The sequence below is a fragment of the Rhinoraja longicauda genome, chromosome 17 (assembly GCF_053455715.1).
Source record: "Rhinoraja longicauda isolate Sanriku21f chromosome 17, sRhiLon1.1, whole genome shotgun sequence".
NCBI classification, from domain to species: domain Eukaryota; kingdom Metazoa; phylum Chordata; class Chondrichthyes; order Rajiformes; family Arhynchobatidae; genus Rhinoraja; species Rhinoraja longicauda.
The window spans coordinates 35,377,475-35,395,750 of record NC_135969.1 but is presented as its reverse complement, the minus strand read 5'-3'; the positions used below and the strand labels follow the sequence as shown (position 1 = coordinate 35,395,750).

The window sequence follows — 18,276 nt, the reverse complement described above, 5'->3', positions numbered from 1 at the left end:
TGTCAGCTGGTGTCTTCAGCAAGTGTTTTCCTAATTGCTATTACATTCAAACTTAGTTCAGTTACCAATAATCTCCTTGTTCAGTTAAGACAAATGAAAAATTGTGATGAGTGGTAACTGCTGTGTTCTTTATAGTGCAAGTGGCCAAAGGATTTGCTCCTGTGCTGTACTGTTCTATAGCCTTTGCGTTTCTTAACAGAGCTCCTCATAATCCAATGATAGACACAAAATGCTGGAGTATCTCAGCGGAAATGGCAGCATCTCTGGATAGAAGGAATGGGTGACGTTTTGGGTTGTGACCCTTCAGGTCCAGACCCGTCTGAAGAAGGGTCTCGACCCAAAATGCAACCCATTCCTTCTATCCAGAGATACTGCCTGTCCTGCTGAGTTACTCCAGCATTTTGTGTCTATCTCCGGTTTAAACCAGCATCTGCAGTTCCTTCCTAATAATCCAAGCTCTGCTTTCAGGTAAATAACAACAAATTGACATGGGTGGACCAGGTTAACACTCTATTCCCTGGAGCCCAGGAGGATGAGGGGTGATCTTATAGAGGTGTATAAAATCATGAGAGGATGCGATCGGCTAGATGTACAGTCTCTTGCCCACAGTGGGGAAATTGGGAACCAGATTTAAGGTGAAGGGAGAAAGATTTTATAGGAGTACTTTTTCACACAAAGGGTGGTGGAGGTATGGAATGAGCTGCCGGAGGAGGTAATTGAGGCACGGACTATCGCAACATTTAAGAAGCATATAGACAGGACAGGTTTAGAGGGATATGGACCAAACACAGGCAAGTGGGCCTCGCGTAAATGGGACATGTTGGTCGGCGTGGGCAAGTTGGGCCGAAGGGCATGTTTAACTCTGTCAGTTCTTGTTAAATACACTGTACATTAACCTACCAAAAAATTCCACCCTTTATCTTTTACCTATTCACGAATGTGTCATTTACCATATTTTGATAGTGTTTAGTCTGCCAATTAAAACACTTGCTAAATTAAAGAAAAACAAAAGTGACCAAATGTTTATGTAGTAGCAGACATTGTAGGGCTTCTACCAGACAATACCGAGCTCACTCATAGCCCCAGTCTGCATTACGCATGCAAACTTCAAAGTGTGCAGTGTCACAGCAACTGTAGCAGATATATTCAAATGTTAATGCCTCACAATTGCACTCTATGCTGCCACATAAATTAAATCTAGCTGTGGAACTTGGCTAACAGGTTAATAATTTTACTAATGAGGTTACATTTTGAATAGTGAAATCTTGTTTTATATTAAAAGCTATGGGGAGGCCTTCACCACACTTCAAAAATGCTTTTAAGCAAAAATAATAAACGTTACAATGTGGAGATTATTAAATTTAAATAACAGTGAGATGCTGTTATCAGTTTTTAAAAAGTGGAAATCGTGCAATAGAGTTTTTTTTTTCACTGAGTCCCAGCATTTACCAATATGAATGAAAAAAAAAAACCAAAATGCCAACACTAAACGTATTACTTCATAATACGTCTGAAGAAGGGTCTCGACCCGAAACGTCACCCATTCCTTCTCTCCCGAGATGCTGCCTGACCTGCTGAGTTACTCCAGCATTTTGTGAATAAATCGATTTGTACCAGCATCTGCAGTTATTTTCTTGTATTACTTCATATCTCAACTCTATCTTATCCTGAACACCTATCTATCGTGAACACCGGAAGAGGGTGGCTGATGAACTGAAAGCAAGGGTCAACATCATCAGGAAACGCAGGAGCCTGGAAAGATGCCAACACCAACAACGGAGAGGTCATCACGGACCCCACAGAGAAACCACCGGGATTTGACCTCTATCGCAAGCAAAGGCTAACCCTGAACAGGATCCGCACCCCCCATGCAAGAACAGCCCATCACCAGACCAGACCATCCCACACATCGTGAATGGCTGCTCACTGAGGCTTTTCCATGGCGGCATCAAGGCCATCCACCCAGCAACTGATGCTGCCGTGGCCTGGATGTCTACCCATGACCTACAACTTTAGGCTGTGCACGCCGTACGCAAGAAGAAGATCTTATCCCCTCTTGTCCAGTCCCTTCCCACTTACATCGGGACTTCTCACGCTCTTTTCACTACTTCCACGACTTTAAATTCCTTGCGTCCCACCACCTTATTTTTATCCTGGACATCCAGAGCCTTTACATCTCCATTCCCCACCAGGAAGACCTCAAGGCCCCCCATTTCTTCCTAAAACAGAGAACCAATCGATCTTGTGGCACAGCGGTAGAGTTGCTGCCTTACACCATCAGAAACCCTGGATCGATCTGGACTACAGGTGCTGCCTGTACGGAGTTTGTACATTCTCCCTGTGACCAGGTGGGTTGTCTCCGGGTGCTCCGGTTTCCCCCCACACTCCAAATAAGTGTGGTTAATTGGTTTCGGTAAAATTGTAAATTGTCCCGAGTGTGTAGGATGTGCTAGTGTAAGTGGTGATCGCTTGTCGGACTGAAGAAGGGTCTCAACCCGAAACGTCACCCATTCCTTCTCTCCCGAGATGCTGCCTGACCCGCTGAGTTACTCCAGCATTTTGTGAATAAATCGATTTGTACCAGCATCTGCAGTTATTTTCTTATACTGGACAATCAAAGTTGATTCCTCTCATTTTCTTCAAATCAAAGGTCAAGATATGAGCACCTGAATGGACCCTTGCTACGCCTGGGTTTTTGTTAGCTACGTGAAACACTCTGCTCCAAATATACCCTGGCACCACTTCACATCTCTTTCTCCACAATAACAACAGCTACTTTGGGGCTACCTCCTGCCTCATCAATTTCATCAACTTTACCACCAACTTCATCCTGCCCTCAAATGCACTTGGACCTCACTCACATCTCTCTTGTCTTTCCTGATTTCTCTGTTTCCATCTTAGGACACGAACTTTCCACAGACCCATTGATTCTCGCAGCTACCTTGAGTTCAACTCCTCTCACACTATCTCTTGAAAGGATGCCACCCCTTCCTCACCCCTTATCCAACTCCATCACATCCGATCTCAAAACGCTTCTCACTTGAGGACATCCGAGTTGTCCTCATTCCTCAGAAAATGTGGCTTCCTCCCCACCAATGTGGACTGTGCACTCTCACCCATATCTCCTCTGATTTCTGCAGATCAGCTCTCTCCAGCCCGCTCCACAAAAGAACCACTGAGTTCCCACTGAGTTCCTCCAGCAGTTTGCTTTCTGCTCCAAATGCGATCCCTGTTGTTGACTTTAGATGGGTGCCACACTGCACCATCTTCAGGGAATGCCAGGTGTATGTAACAGGTTGTGGAACAGCTGGCACCAAAAAAGGAGGTTAATCTATTGAGCTTGTTTGCAGGTAAACAGAGTGCAAGTCTTATTCTTCAGTGATTCCTCAGAGTGAGAGAAGAGGCTGCCGACAGAATATTTAAAAAAGATTCAAAGAGACAGAAAGTTGGCTGTGATGTATTGCTGAACCCAAACATGCATGTTATTACCTCAAAATTAACACAGTTCCACCAATCTAAAATCAATTAATAAAGGGCTTCCACAAATGAAGCATAACATATAACATAGAACAGAAGATGGACACAAAAATCTGGAGTAACTCAGCGGGACAGGCAGCATCTCTGGAGAGAAGGAATGGGTGACGTTTCGGGTCGAGACCCTTCTTCACACTGAGAGTCAGGGGAGAGGGAAATGAGAGATATGGAAGGGTAAAGTGTGAAAATGAGACATCAAAGGGGACGAAGGTCAAAGAAAATGTAGAATGGATCTTTGCTAGCTAGTGCATGGTGACAATGAGGCGTTCAATGTAAAATTGGATCAGGAGGACAGTCAGACTGGCTGGAGAACTAGGACGGGGAAGAGATAGAGAGAGAGGGAAAGCAAGGGCTACTTGAAGTTAGAAAAGTCATTATTCATGCCGCTGGGTTGTAAGCTGCCCAAGCGAAATATAGGGTACTCTTCCTCCAAGGTTCGACCCGATTCCCCCTTTTTAGTATATGTATGTGGTTTTCTCTTTCTCACAGGTGTTAGGAGTAAAAATTGTTGCATTTTGAAGTGTCAAAAAAACAAACGCAAGCTAATAGAATATTCTCCGTTTCAGAAAGCAACCGTTTTGGAAGACACCGAGTAAAATCAAAATGGCAATCGGTACTGAATGTAATTTTCACGTATATCACCTTGGCAGTCAATAGTTGAAGGAGTCTTACAAAACTTCTTCAACTTAAATGTCCATCTGAGCTTTAACGTCTGGATGAGCAGTATACTAAAAGAAACAAACCAAAGTTATTACTGTTGGATAGGAAGTATGGATAGGAAATGTTTAGGGAGATGTGGGCCAAACGAGAGCAAGTGGGACTAGTGTAGATGGGACGTCTTGGCTGGCATGGGCAAGCTGGGATGAAGGGCCTGTTTCTGTTTCTGTGATGTGTGACTCTATGACACTATGTTCCTTAGTCGGAGAATGGCACAGCACATCATCAATATTGGAAATATAGAAAATAGGTGCAGGAGTAGGCCATTCGGCCCTTTGAGCCAGCACCACCATTCCATATGATCATGGTTGATCATCCAAAATCAGTACCCCGTTCCTGCTTTCTGCCCATATCCCTTGATTCCGTTAGCCCGAAGAGCTATATCTAACTCTCTCTTGAAAACATCCAGTGAATTGGCCTCCACTGCCTTCTGTGGCAGAGAATTCCACAGATTCACAACTCTCTGGGTGAAAAGGTTTTTTCTCATCTCAGTACTAATTGGCGACCCCTGGTTCTGGACCCCAACATCAGGAACATTTTTCCTGCATCTAGCTTGTCCAATCCCTTAAGAATTTTATATGTTTCTCTAAGATCCCCTCTCCTTCTAAATTCCAGTGAATACAAGCCCTGCCCAACCTATGTAGCAAGAATGTCCTTCCTCAAATTAGGAGACCAAAACTGCACACAATAGGGCAAACGGAGCATTAAAACACTGATTTTTTATATTCAGATTCATATTCAGTGTTGTAATACTCCACCACATAACACTATCCGTTATAAACCGGAAAGGGTGAGAAAGTCTGCAGCAGTAAGACTAAAGTTATTTTTGCTAACTTTCCAAATGACTCCCCATTCAAAAAACTGTATACAAACATCATGCAAGTCATTTAGATTTACTCCTAAGTCACCTTAAAGAAATAATTGTACAAGGTGACTGTGTACATTTTGAATAGTATCTCTAACGTGGTGTCATTGCCACGACTGGTCAAATCTGCAAACTGCTAACTTGATTTCCCCAGTGTGAAGTGCGTGGTAATGCAAAAAGAGGAAGATGGACTAATTCTACAACATACCACTGAAAGAAATTGCAACACTTTAATGTTAACCAAACAAACAGTAATCTGCCTGGAATTTTTAAGCCTCTTTACTGAAACATTATGATGTAATATGCAATTGCCAAAGTGAGTGCTAATGCATGAATCTAAAATGTACTCACTGACATGAGGATATTTAAACAGATGCATTATTGCGACACAATAGAGTTACTATGGTGAATTTCACCAAAATAACCCTCCGTGATTTTCTTCGCTAATTTTTGTTAAACAGGTATATTGCTTTGCATGAACTTATTATTGAGGTCAATGTTCTGCTTCAGCTTCCCTGCACGCTCAGCAGCAGCTGACTATTTAAACACGGACAGATTCAGTTGCAAACACACATTCACTCACACAGCCAAATCAGCTCACAAATTGCCTGTTTATCCACATGCAGATGGTCTCAACCATCTTCACTTACAAAAATGAATTAATTTAACTAAAAGAAAATTGACATTCACCAGCATTCTGTGAAACAACCTCCCACAGTTACTACACTCACCATTTCAATAAAGGTATTTTATGATGATTACTATAATATAAGAAACCAGTTATAAATAGTGAACTCACAGTAGGGAAATTTGATTACTGCACCAAATTAATTATTTGGAATAGCAGTTGAAACTAATTTTTACAAATCTAATTATCTCCAAACAAAATTACAGGTTACATACAAAAACAAATATCCTATACATACAGCATAAAGTAAATGAGTAATTTTGTGTCTAACTACATATTTTAGTTTAGTTTTATTTTAGTTCAGTTTCGAGGCATAGCATGGAGCCCACTGAGTCTACGCCAACCATCAATCACACGTTCACACTAGTCCCATGTTAACCCACCTTTGCACCTCCTCTCTACACACAGGGGATAATGGAAGGGAAGGGGTGTGAAACCAATTAATCTCCAAACCACGTTTTCCTCACCGCTTAATTGAATAAGTGGGCAATTTCCTTGGTATAATAGTTTTATTTTGTTCTTAAGTTTCACGACATTACAAACATCAGTGTGTAGGAAGGAACTGCAGATGCTGGTTTACACCAAAGATAGGCACAAAAAGTTGGAGTAACTCAGCGGGACTGGCAGCATCTCTGGAGAGAAGGAATAGGTAACATTTCGGGTCAAGACCCTTCTTCAGATTGAGTCAGGGGAGAGGGAGTCTGGAAATATGAAAGGGTAAGGTGTGAAAACCTCTTGATTCCCTCTCCCCTGACTCTCAGGCTGAAGATTTCCTTATCACCATCTGCTTTGATCTGTCATTTTCACACCTTACCCATCCATATCTCTAGACTCCCTCTCCCCTGACTTTCATCTTCTACAGGATATGTTTTAATTATTACTAAGCATTATTACAGCACTCTAATGTAGGGAACAATGTTCTCTGGCTTCTCCCACCTTAAAATTAAGTCCCAAACGGCTGCCCATTTATTTACTCCCAATTATTTTTCCAACCAACGCCCCTCAAGTATTGAAGATAGGCACAAAATGCTGGAGTAACTCAGCGGGACAGGCAGCATACCTGGAGAGAAGGAATGGGTGACGTTTCGGGTCAAGACCCTTCTCTAGACTGAGAGTCAGAGGAGCGGGAAACATCGAGATAACGAGGGATAAGGTGTGAAAATGAGAGATCAAATGGGATGCGGTTCAAGGAAAATGTATAATGGATCATTGTTCGCTTTGGGGAAGGTGACAACAAAGCATGCAATCAATAAGATTTAATCAGGAGGACAGAAAAAGTCGTCGAAGAACTAGGATGAGAGAGGGATGGAGAGAGAAGCGTCTGAAGAAGGGTCTCGACGGGTCTCGACCGGAAACGTCACCCAGTCCTTCTCTCCAGAGATGCTGCCTGTCCCCGCTGAGTTACTCCAGTTTTTTGTGTCTATCTTCGATGGAGAGAGATATTTGCTTCCGACACTACAACGTTCACTGAGCATTCCTCCAGCCCTCTGGTGTTGCATCATTCCCTTTGTACTCCTCTTCGCGACACGATTCCTTCAGCAATCTCACTCCCTGCAAGGACGGAAGGTTGCCAACGAGTGACAATCTAAAGTCTCACGCACTGTAGAATATCACAGCTTAGGCAGCCGAACACAAAACTGATGCAAGGCTCTCAGGCTGCACCATTTTACCCTATGTTTTAATGCACATTACAAGTTCATGGTCAGTAACTTTTGATAGCTCTGAGTAATTCATCTGATCTACACATAATTCACTGAAGGACATTTTTTCATTCATTGGCTGGTACAAAGGACTAAAATTGGCCTTTTGAGGCAGCACAAAACAGATAATAACTGAGTGCTGTCTGATTTTATGCCTTGTTCAAATTTCTTTACAGGAAAAGAAATTCAAACAACTTTTAAAGCACCCTGCCAATTCATTATGGCATGCTTTGCATTACAGTCAAAATCAAATTCCAATCTCCCTTAACTGTCATCAAATTACTTTTAAAAATCGGGATCTACTTGATTCATGGATATCTGTCTTTGTGACGGGAGATTATGGCCAGTTATACCCCTTAAAAGAAATATTAACCATGCTTTCAGAACAGAATCGGCGTGAATCCTTGAAGATAGCATCAAAACATTTAGGTGCCACTTAGACCACTGCAGTGCAAATTTACACCAGCTTTACTGAACTGTTCAACAAAATATATATTTATAAGAGTCCTTTCAAAGGGCGTGAATTTTTGCAGGGTTCCTTGGCTTTCGATATTCCAATCGAATTAACGTCTGCCCTTCTAATTTTTATCATCACATTCTGGATGCACTATTATATAAACAAAAACTGGGGTGACAGCTGTTGTAATAAATTATCAATTGGTTTGGTTCTGTTGCAATATTTCAAAACCAAATTTGACACAGATTGGGATAACCACTGCAGTGGAATGTTTACTGGATGCGTTCCATCATCCCCCCCTACCCTCCTGCTGATTAGAGATGGTAGATGATGGAACCTTCCTCGGCGTCATGAAATTAATTACTAACATATTCCATTACTACGGCACAAATGTCATGTTAATTTCAATCATCACCAACTTAGACAATAGTTTCACGTTGGCAGCTGGCCAGCTAAATTGAGGAGAAAATCTGAACCAATTATTGATTTGAACTGGGAGTAAGACCCATGGGTAGAGGAAGCTAATCGTTGAATGTTAAAATACATTTACTGATAAAGAGAACTTTTGAGAACTGGGAATCTTAAGTGACAGCTTTACTGGGTTAGTAAATAAAGCATATTTTTGGAAGAGCTCAAAGATGTGTTTTAAACTTTTTATGGGTTTAATTTTGTTTTCGTGAAACTGCAGTTGAAAACTATTTGAATCAAAGATTTATTGTAGCCAAGAAATCACAAAGCAATATGTTCATCATATGTCCTGATATTTATAAATCATCGCTGTTGTTATGAACTGTAAAAGACAGACTTTAGACAGTGACTGCATTTTTTTTTGTGTTTTGTGATTTTTAAACCAGACTGGTTTAAATAATAAGTGAATTGCAAAACAGAGACCTTTGCCCAATATGATGCCACAGTTTGATGTCAAATGTATTATTCAACGAGATCTCAAATTACTGAGTCACAATGATAACTAACAGAGAAACATGCTACAATATCTAACTGCTATGGAGATCTCACTGTGAACCTTGTGACCACAACCCTGTAAGTCTTATTTTGAACCAAGTGCACCAATTCCTCTCTCCCAATGTCATTTTAAACAATTCTCAATATGAACATACTTAGAAAGACAAATGTAGATTATGCTATTGATAAATGTGAGAGGGGCTTAGAAATGTACATCTAACTCTATCAACAGCTGTGATAAATAAAACTGTCCATAAACCCCCAAAAAGATCAAACTTTTCATCAAAAGCAAGCAAATTATACATTTCAGAAAAAGTAACCAAAGACACTGTATTTGTACCATTTTTTTCAGTTCATATTGTCAGTATTTACAACTCTGTTTGAATTAAGGAGATAAAAGATGTACAAATTAAAGGATTAAAAAGTAAAGTTTTAAAATGACTTCCATTTTTAAAAGTAATTGATACTGTTGATGTCAGCATGACTAATAAGCACATCTGCAGCAAGGTTCCAATCTAGAGTGAAACTTCTGTTAAGAATATAAAACTATAAAGAGAGAGCTGTGGTGACACAAAGTGCTTGCAACATCTGGTGCATTCTCCCCACCAATATTTCTTGAATGATTATTTACTCATTTCAATTAACCCGTTGGGATTGGGGGGGGGGGAAGAGTCAGATATTTCCAGGAAGGACAAATGAGCTATACAGCTAGTTATTTCAGTCACATGAGTGGCCAGTTCTTAAAAGTCTTTGCTTTGGGAACTGGACAACGTTGCGGGGGCCATCACTTCATGTTAAACTGGTGATAAACTGTACTGAATGCTCATCCCCGGGGTGAGACTGTGCCATGAGCAATAGTACAAGTTTATTTTTTTATCCTCCGTGTGTATTGATCCTACCAGACAGTAAATAGCTGTGCTGTAGATGGAAAATTATGTGAGGGGGAGAGAGATGATAGGTGGAGGAAGACATTGGAAACAATTGCATGCGGGTGGTTCACAACGCTAGTTGGCAATTGTATTTTATGGAAAGGTATTGCATTTGAAGAATTCGGGAGAGGAGCAATTGAACTGTAGAACAAATTATCTTTGAAAAGGATGAGATATTAAATATCTTAGCAGACTTTGAGCAAGATAAATCCTTCAATGTCTGATGAGATGTTTCCCAAGTTGATTTGGGAGTTAAGGGAAAAGATTTCTCAAGTCTGATAGAATTTTCTGGCCATTAGTCAGGTGGCACAGAACTGGATAAAATCTTGACCGAACAAAATGACTAACTCTTCAGAGGAACCACCCAATTTCCATTGCGTTAAATTTAATGCTATGAAAGTTCCCAAAAAGCCAAATTAATAACTACCCCAATTAGTTCCGAGTGTTCTTATCCAACCACAGCTGGATCCTATTTCACTATAATATCTGCAGCTACACCTGTTCTTGGAGATGCATTCGAGACTATTCTCATTAACGAGATAAACACTGTTGTAATCAAAACGAAAGGAGAACTTCATGAAAAATAAAGAATTGTCACTTCTCAAAACACTATCTTCAAGCCTGATCAGCAGTAATCTACTTTAAAATAAATAATGAACATTGATTATAACGATAGTAATATGTATCATTTATTAATTACCGACACAACTTAAGACTAAGTTTCGTTATGACAACAAAACTAATATCTATAAAGACAACATGGACCACATGATATTACTTACATAATCACGTATTCCCTAGACATTATTTTGTCGCGAAATAAAGAGATAAACAGACATAGAATCAACAAATCAAATATACACCATTGAAGAGACTTCCACGAGAATAGAAAGCCTAATCATCTGTGCAGCTTTGATGACTGAGTCTAAAAACAAAGATCTCTTGTAACATTTACATTACAAAAAAGAATGTAAAGAAACAGGGAAAAGCACAGAAACTACTCAGATTTTTTAAACGAGTTATTTCAACTTTGTAATATAAGTGTGACTAAAATTAATGACTTATTGAGAAATACATAGTATTATTGGTATTATTGCACTAGGGAGGGATGGGGGAGGATAAGGGGGTTGAGGGGGATGGAGTGGGAAGGAGGGGAAGAGGTGGTTGGGAGGGGGTAGGAGAGGAAGGGGGTGGAGGGAGGGGAAGGAGGGGGGGAGAGGGGATGGGGGAGGGGGGAGGGGAGGAGGGGGAGGGGAGGAGGGGAGGAGGGGAGGAGGGGAGGAGGGGAGGAGGGGAGGAGGGGAGGAGGGGGGGAGAGGGTGCTGTACCAATGTAGGAGAGGTTTGGGCCCAACGGGTCCACTTGGTCTAGTACAACAATAAAACACTCTTGATTTTCACAAACAAATATGGCCTTTGAGGCACACTTCTTCTGCTGTTTAGATCATAGACTGTTGCCACCCACATCAAATCATGGACCAATATTAGTGAGCAATGGACACTGCTCCCCAATGTAGCCAAGACATGAATATATTCAAGCCACTCGTGCGTGAGCGACCAGCTCAAGCAATAGGCAACTGTGCTACTCTTTATCAAGTCGGTGGGTCACCTGTGTGGACACAAAAGAAGAAGTCCAAAATTCTGTGAGAAAGATAATTCTGCCTTCCTTATCTCAGTGGAATGTTCTTACCACAGAAGAAACATAACAAAAATTTACAAGCAAGATGGCTGGGATGGCAGAACTGATGTTTAGGAGAAATTGGGTTCATTCAGCTTATATTCATTGGAATAGATAGGAATGGAGGGGGATCCCAGAGAAAGATAAAATTCCAACAGGACTACATATAGGGAAGATGTTCCTGATAGCTGGAATGTCTGGAACCATGGATCAAAGCCTCAGAGACAGGGTATGCCATTTAGAGTTGAGATCAGAAAATAATTTTCACCCTGAGGATGGCAAACCTATGGAATTCTCCACCCCAAGGGATCTGGAGCAATGGGAGAGAAAGTTGTTAAGTTTAATTGACAATGAGGTTGAGATATTTCTGAAAGTAGGGTGGGCCGAAACAGGCTACTGGAGAGGATAACCAGGCATGGTTGTGTTAAATGGCGGAGTGTCAGTCACAGTCAATGACCTCAGTCAATGAAACCATCTTGAGGTGAAGGGTCCATCCTTGTGTTATATGATATGAATTGGCCGATGAAGGAAGAGCTCCAAAAAAAAGTAAATCGCTGGCTCTCTTGGACATTTCACCTCTCCGATACTCAAAAGCTCCCACTTCTGTTGAATTACACTTTTGTGAATGATGGAACTGCTTCAGTGCCTCACTCGTGACCTGGGCCATCTTTATGAATGTGCCGACGTTGACAGTGAATTTTGGGCCATTACCTGACTTTGCAGGGTATCAGCTGATCAGATCCTGTTCGTTATTTGATATTGGGCACAAATGTTCCTTCGGGCAGCAATCAAGAATGAAGACATTTCATATTTTTTTCATATGGTGCAGTCAATGGACTATATTTACATCAGCCACTTAGTTGTCTTCCTTGTACAAATTATCAAAGAGAAGATATTCTTTGAAAAGTGTTTGTTTGATCCAAGCAAAGTTAGACCTTCAACTTAGCCCAGGTGCAGCTTAACCTTGGAGATTGTCGGCTTGTGTTCCTCTAATTATGTGTAATAATCAGCAAGGCTTTAGTGTTGGGGACCATGGACTAACACAGCTGCTTATTATGCGATTGTATAGAAAACATTTTCGATGACAATTAAAAGATTGCTTTTGACTTCCAGAAAACCAAATCATTTTCCACCCTCCCCTTTCCCCTCCCTCCACATAGGCGGCCATTTATTATCAATCTTACCTTTTCTCCCCTCTACAGCTGGCAAATTTCAATTCCATAAAAATCAAAATTTGGGGTCCAAACCAGTCGATAATGTCACCATTCTAAACGATTCCAGCTGCAAGTTCTCAGTCAGGGCACTGAAACAAAAACAAAATCACAGGTTATTGATAAGACTCTCAAAGCGGGAAATATCTCGAAAAACCACAACTTCCTCGTGATAAATGTTACTAACAAAAAACAACAGGCCTGAGGTGGGGGAAGCACCTAAAACAGACCAGAAGGAATAAACGTTTGCCATTTACTTGGAACATATGAAACTTTTTTTTTCTCTGATAATAAAACTAAAACTTAAAATGCAAATAAACATGATGTGTGGGTGCCTAAAACTGCGATTACTTCTTTCATTTCCAAAATGTCATTCTACTCATCATTTATACATGAATTTAAACTTTCGGTTTGGACATCTATTCCAGACAGATGACTGACAATGCTGGAGGAAAGGCATTTAATTCAGATCTCTAATGTCGACCAAACTATAAATAACTAGAGCAACTGTCTATAATCTGGTATTGCACATCATTCTGCAGTATGATTGTACTCCCCTGATGATGTAGCTCACTGAAAATTAATCCTTTGTGTATTCTCTTGTCTGAATGCAGTAAACATGGACTATTTATCCGTCTCCCTCATGCTGACATTAAAACTGTATTTCATAGTTAATATATAAACAGGTAACATCTCCAAGGTTTACTCATTGAAACTTAAACGTTTTGCTGAATTAATCTGCACAATTCTAATGCAACTTTATCATTAGCTGTAATTCCTTCACGGACATTCAAGTACTGATTTTACCCTTTTCATATGGAACTAAATTTACACTTCAATCTGTAGCCTTACCAACAGTTCTTTCTTCCTCAAGCATATGTTATCTTGTTTATTCTACTCGTCACCGTCACCCCATTAATAGGCAATGTAAATTCTGGGGGAAGGTTTCAACATCAAGCCACAGTTCCAAAAAAAAGGGCAAATTTTCCCTCTATTTTTCCACATGTTTTAACTACAGTGGAGTAGAAGTAACAGCTGCAATATGTGGTACATATTTTACCATTGTTTGTTAATAACACATGTTCATCTGTTCATGGGTTTAGCTTTGCTTTGTCTGTTCCCCTGCTGTGCACAGGGATCCTGCTGGTATGGCCAGACTGTGAAAACAAGCCTCAAATGACCAAGTGCAACTGCAACTTTCAAAGTAGGAACCAAACCAGACACAACAAACCACAGAACAGCCAACCCAAGTTGTCATAATTTATGTATGTGGAATTCAACTGTAACACCACTTACTGAAAGCTAACTTTCCACTACTGGCATATTCCGACCAGAACATTTGGTTTTGAAAACTGCTGATAAGGCACGACTGATAACGTATCTACTTCTGCATGAATCCAGCCAATTTCACCACAGGGTCTATAATTGGCAACCACTTCCACACAATGCGTAAAAGTACCTCACGAGATCTTTGAATTAATTTAGATCCCTGGGAGCCTACTTCAAGTTATTAAGATCCCAAAATGATTTTAGTTAACATATATTATCATTACTTTCAGGATTTCCTCATTCTAAAACGTCTGGGAAATTGAAGCTAAATTTGACTTCTTAGTGTTTGTGCTAATTCTCCACGCTAATCTGGGAGAGATGCATAGTTTCACTTTACTGCTTGACATACATTCTGAACAGTATTGGGATGATGGAGCGGTGAGAATAAACAGAATGCTGGGAATATAATTAGAATGATTAAACCAACTTAATTTAAACCTACTTGTTTATGAGCTCGTTACAAACTAATGTCTCCTCGTTGTAGATTTCACACTAATTAAAGACTATGCTACTTATTTTGCAAATTTTACACAAATTAATTGTACTTTCAAGATTAAGTTCCAAACGCCTGTAAACCAGCCTACACTCCAGCTCTGATATTGACCTAACATATACAGAGATCGAGGGCACGTTCATACACCCATTTTATACGCCATTTGACTTTAATTCCTGTAGTGATTTTAATTTCAACATTCTGTAAATCAGTCTCGGGATTAAATAGATAACAGACTCAAGCCCGCACATTCCCACCAGGCAAATTCAATTAAAATTTAGACTTAACAAAAATGGGAAATCTGTTATTTGCCTTTTAAAGGGCTCTTTGCAATGAACGACTTCTTTTACTGGCAAAAGGCTACAAGTGAAAAGGCGAATTTCCTGGGCAGTGCATTTGCTCCAAATTCCAGTGCATCCTACGAAATAGGATTAATTTGTCAAGTTTAAAGTAAAGGAATTGCTGGTGTATCCAAGTCACAAATATGGATGCTAGGAACGCAAGGAAAGTGGTATATTACAGGAAAAAAAACAATTTACTGTGCATTCAAAAGGTGACCTTTTTCTCAGCATGTACTTTGAAGGAACAAATCTTTTACTTACGTCGTTGCTCATTATCAATATTCCAGTTAATACATTATTAATAATCATTTGATTGCAAATAGATTATTAAAACTTACAGGGAATAATACTTTGGCTCAAGCGAAAATTACCTATGAGACCTAGCTTGGAACCAGCTCGTCTACATGCTAATAACAAAACATTCATGGCACAGAATCCGGAATAAAATTGACAAGAGGAAAAGCAAATAATTTTATGGTTGAGGAAACTGAATGACAGGGGGCAGGGCAGATATTCCCAAGTTCCAAGCTGATTACAAAATCAAGTTGGTTATTGCAAAGAAATATGTACAGATTTAGAAAGGATCAAGGCATGGAATTCAAAGCTAATGTCCCTAATATCCAAAACAATTCAAGCAATCTATCCAAATCCTTTGCTATTTCATTGCCCTGATACCTCTTGGTTGTTATACTCCCAAAGATAAGACACAAAATGCTGGAGTAACTCAGCGGGACAGGCCCTTCTTCAGACTCGGTTTGGCATCATGAATAATATGGAAAGTTGCCCAATTCAAAATGATGGAAATGAAACGTTCCCAGACTGTGGGAGGCTGTGTGTGCTGGAAAGAGAATCCAAAAATTCGGTGGACTTTTAATATAAAGAGAATCAAGAGATATTGGGTTAATGCAGTAAAATGGCACAGGGGTGACAAAATCAGCTACGATCTTATTTGAATGATGTAGCAGAGATGAGGCCCATTCCTTCCATTTCTTCTGGAACTTGCTGAAACCATCTGCTAGTGAGGTAACCGAGATCCCAATTGAAATAGATCTACTTGAGATTTGCTTGCGAGAAAGCTACGCTACACTCTGCCCATGACTGCTCAAGTAATGTGCCCAAATATTGTTCAAATGGGCCTTAGTATAATTAGGTTGTTTCTTTTTTTGATGGAACAGTGGCCATCATGAGTCATATCAACCAGCATGCATGTGCACAGAATGAAAATGACGATATTATTAACAAGAGTCTTTCTACTTTAGACTGTTTAATAAAACTTACCTTGCCCAATTGGGTACTAGAATGTGAAATCTATATACTAAAACTCTCGTTTGTTTGTTTGTTTGTTCCTGAACTACAGCCAAAACGGTAAATGGTAGCGCAACAATTTTAGGCCCACCTTACTCACCGTAATCACTTTGGTGCTAATGGAACAAGTTTCATTGAAATTGGTGTTATATTTTTTAAGTTATTCACATTTTATCAACATGAGGACCAAAGTTGTGCCAATGAAAGTCAAAGAAGCCATTATGAGTCTGAGAAACAAGAATAAAACTGTTAGAGACATCAGCCAAACCTTAGGCTTACCAAAATCAACTGTTTGGAACATCATTAAGAAGAAAGAGAGAACTGGTGAGCTTACTAATTGCAAAGGGACTGGCAGGCCAAGGAAGACCTCCACAGCTGATGACAGAAGAATTCAATTTATAATAAAGAACAATCCCCAAACACCTGTCGGACAGATCAGAAGCAGTATTCAGGAGCCAGGTGTGGATTTGTCAATGACCACTGTCCACAGAAGACTTCATGAACAGAAATACAGAGGCTACACTGTAAGATGCAAACCACTGGTTAGCCGTAAAAATAGGTTGGCCAGGTTACAGTTTGCCAAGAAGTACTTAAAAGAGCAACAACACTGTTTCTAACAGTTTTATTCTTGTTTCTCAGTCTCATAATGGCTTCTTTGACTTTCATTGGCACAACTTTGGTCCTCATGTTGATAAACAGCAATAAAAGTTTCCATAGGTGATGGAAAGTCTGGAGGAAAGACTAGGTGCTGAGAGCTCTCTTATACCTGCAATAAGGAGGCAATTAAAGACACATGAGCAATTACAAACGCCTGTGAAGCCATGTGTCCCAAACATGATGGTGCCCTGAAATGGGAGAACTATGTATAAACACAGCTGTAATTTCTACATGGTGAAACCAAAATGTATAAAAATACCCTTTAATAAATTCTGACAATGTGCACTTTAACCACGTGTGATTTTTTGCTATTACAAATCTCAAATTGTGGAGTACAGAGGCAAATAAATAATTGATGGGTCTTTGCCCCAAACATTGTGGAGGGCACTGTACATGTTTGTAGGTTAATTGGCTTGGTATAGGTTTAAATTGTTCTTTGTGTGCTTAGGATAGTGTTAATATGCGGAGATCGCTGGTTGGCATAGACTTAGTAGGCCGAAGGGCCTGTTTCCGCGCTGCATCTCTAAACTAAAAAACCTAAACTGAACCACGCAATGGTTATGCTCTTGGGGATGGGGGCTGGTCAAGTGTAATGGGAAAGTATATCGTTAATTGCAGAATCCTTAACAGCATTGATGTACAGAGGGACCTTGGGGTCCAAATCGATAACTCCCTGAAGGTAGCAACTCAAGTAGATAGAGTGGTAAAGAAGGCTTGTGGTATGCATAGGTTGGGCATTCAGTATAAGAGTCAGGAAGTCATGTTGCAGCTTTATAACATTTTGGTTAGTCCACATCCGTAGTATTTTGGTACAGTTTTGGTTGACGCATTACAGGAAGCATGTGGAGGCTTTTTCGAGATGCCTCCCAGATTAGACGGTGTTAGCAATAATGAGAAGTTGGACAAACTTGAGAGATTGTTTTCTCTGGAGCTATGGAGGCTGAGGGGAGAAGTGATAGAAGTTTGTAGTGGCCTGGCGGAGGCCAGAGAAAAGGCAAGACGCCAGGCAGTTTTTAGTAAGATTCTTTTATTATGCTGTGAGCTCCTGCCCACAGCGTAGTTCTCCTAGGGATGAGCCACGCCTCCCCTTGGTCTCACTTTTAACCCCTTACGCCTGTCCGTCACGTAACGAGGGGCTGACCCAAGGAGTGGCCTGATCCGCCACAAGTTTATAAAATGATGAGAGGCATAGGTAGGGTAGTCAGACAAAACTTTTTCCCTCGGATGAAAATTTCAGAGTGCAGAGGGCATAGCTTGAAGGTTAGAGGGAGAAAGTTTAAATATATTGTGCAGGGCAAGTTTATTTTTCAGGATAGTTGTAGGTGCCTGGAATATACTGGCAGGGGTGGTGGTGGAAGGTGATAGGGTAGTGGCATTAAAGAGGCTTTTAGATACGCACACAAATATGCA

At 40.4% G+C, this 18,276-nt stretch overlaps 1 protein-coding gene across 3 annotated transcripts in view; it reads right to left on the bottom strand.

The window, feature by feature from the left end:
• Positions 1–18,276, bottom strand: part of foxp1b (forkhead box P1b) — a 495,107-nt gene that overhangs the window by 427,910 nt on the left and 48,921 nt on the right. For 2 of the 3 annotated variants that reach the window (XM_078414505.1, XM_078414510.1), the window contains exon 2: positions 12,715–12,833. The gene's annotated coding sequence lies outside the window, so the exon portion shown is untranslated. Of the gene's footprint in view, positions 1–12,714; positions 12,834–13,801; positions 13,897–18,276 lie in introns of those variants that run through there. The other variant, XM_078414506.1, reaches the window with a different exon arrangement.